We start from the raw sequence: 2,319 nt of genomic DNA on the forward strand, positions 1-2,319 counted from the left end.
AAATAATCGAACAACTTAATTTCTCCAGTGATTATACTGCTGCTGACCTGGATTTAAATGCCCCATTCCTAGAGTACCCTTGAGAATAACCAGTACACTTAATTTTTTTTAGGGTTGGTTTAGTTAATAATTATTTGAAGGATGCCATTGACTGTTTAATGCCATTTTGACAACATAGCTAAAGTGTACTACGATTACGTAAGGTGTCTACATTATTCTATTAATATTTTTCTTTAACTGGAATTGAATATCATTATTTGCTTACAATAAAAAAAAAAAAAAAAAAAAAAAAAAAAAAAAAACACATACAGCATGCACCTCCTTTTGGGTTAGTCAGACCCTAACTAGTAACATGAAATGATTCCTGATTCAAACAGCACATACTGTGTTAGCACCCAGTAACCAGTAAGTAAAACTGCACAATAGGTAAAACGTTTTTGGTTTTTTTGTTGAATGATTTTTTATAAATTCAATGCATCCTTACACAATTCCAAAATTGAATGTTATTGATCCAAAAAGACAATGTTGTGCTATAAATAAAATCTTAAGCTATTGAAACAAATATAGTTTGTAAACAAAAACATCTGTTGTGCAGCACACACTTTTACCTATTTTAGAAACAGTACAAGAACTACCTTTTGTTCTCAACGCTTTTCAAAATGAAATAGGCAAGCATCCAGGATTCACAGGGGCATTGTTTATTATCTTGAGAAGGTGCCGAGTTCTGTTTGAGTCTGTGCTGGTGTCTCCAGAAAGCTCACATTGCTTATCATCTTGACAAGGTGCTGAGTTATGTTTGAACCTGTCTGCTCGTCTCTCCAGAAAACTCACATTGCTTACTATCTTGAAAAGAGGCAGTTCAGTTTGAGTCTGTCTGCTGTTGTCTCCAGAAAGGTCACTGTTTTGAAATTGACTCCCTATCATCTTGCAGCCCAGGATAATTACAAAAGCTCGTCAAAAGGACTTGTTGAAGAATGCGTGTCAAGAGGGGTTAGTGGATGAGTTCACTTACCCCAGCCAAAGAAACACTTCCAGAACAATGGGGCTTGTGCTGTATCCCATGAACGGGTCTGTTATGTTTACAGTGAAGAATGGGAGCCAACAGACCAAGAAGATGCTCATAATTATGCTCAGAGTTTGGCTGCTTTCCGTTCTTTTTTCATAGTAAACCTCTGCTCTCAGGACAGATAATTCGGCCGTTGACTTGGTTCTCAACAGTGCCTCGTCTGCTTCCAGGCAACTCTGAAGAGCTGTCCATAAGCTGCAAGCATGATGGCTGCTGGTATGTAGAAGCAAAGCATAGAAGCAACAATGGATGTTAACCACTAGGATATAAATATTGGGGCCAACCTCCTTCAGAAGCTTCTCGGTGCCCTTGATGTGCAGGTCCAGGACCACAGGGACACAGGACACCAGCAGTGGAAGAGTCCAACACAGAAAAAGAAGCTTGGCCACCCTTCTGGTAGACATCCTGTAGCTGTACCTCAAGGGGTCATGCACAGTGAAGTAGTAGCAAAAGGCGATGCAGCTGAGGTTATAGATGGAGGTGGTGCAGAAAGTGACATCCAGGGTGGAGTGGACCTTCCAGAACTGCCAGCTGTCAACGGTCCTGACCAGGCTGAAGGGCATCACCAGCACTCCCACCAGAAATTCAGACACAGCCAGAGACAGGAGAAAGGTGTTGGTGGGAGTCTGCAGTTTTTTAAAGTAATCAGTGGAGATTATTACCAGTAAGTTACCTTAAACTGCTGTGAGTGCAATTGGAATCAGAGCAGAAGCCAGGAACCCTCGTCCTACCTCATCCAATACATGACTGTAAGAACTGCAGTTGCAGTTTGCCTCACTGGGACAAGGTGTGGTTTAGAATGTCCTCTATGGAGTATCCACTGCTAATGACCACAATCCTCATTGTCTGCTAGTCCCAGGGTGAAAATGTAGACCATGCAGAGGCGACATCAAAAACCCACCCAGCTTGATTTGTTCCTGCTTTTAAGGCAGATCAGCCTGAAAGTCTTTTCAAACAAATCAGTATTTTGCCTTCAGATTATTTCATGCCACACCATCCTTCATTGTGGAGCCAGTAGATATTAACAAATCCAAACTACTGTATGTATTCACCTTTGTTCCACTTAAGATGGGATTCAGGTTAGCAGGCCTTGCAAAGCACAGTGTTCCGTCCTCTCTGTAAGTTCCATCTTCAGTAAGACATGACAGCCAGTGAGTGAGTGTTCATGTTTATTTTGCACATATACTCTTCATCTTAATATCTTTGAGACATAATTCCCCTGCAAGTCATTAACCATTATGACAGTAACAAAT

The 2,319-nt window shown here is 40.9% G+C and overlaps 1 pseudogene; it reads right to left on the reverse strand.

The window, feature by feature from the left end:
* Positions 1–954: 954 nt before the first annotated feature.
* LOC121310791 lies at positions 955–1,851 on the reverse strand (annotated as a pseudogene).
* Between the last annotated feature and the right edge of the window lie 468 nt (positions 1,852–2,319).

The sequence above is a fragment of the Polyodon spathula genome, unplaced genomic scaffold (genome assembly GCF_017654505.1).
Source record: "Polyodon spathula isolate WHYD16114869_AA unplaced genomic scaffold, ASM1765450v1 scaffolds_2526, whole genome shotgun sequence".
NCBI lineage: Eukaryota > Metazoa > Chordata > Actinopteri > Acipenseriformes > Polyodontidae > Polyodon > Polyodon spathula.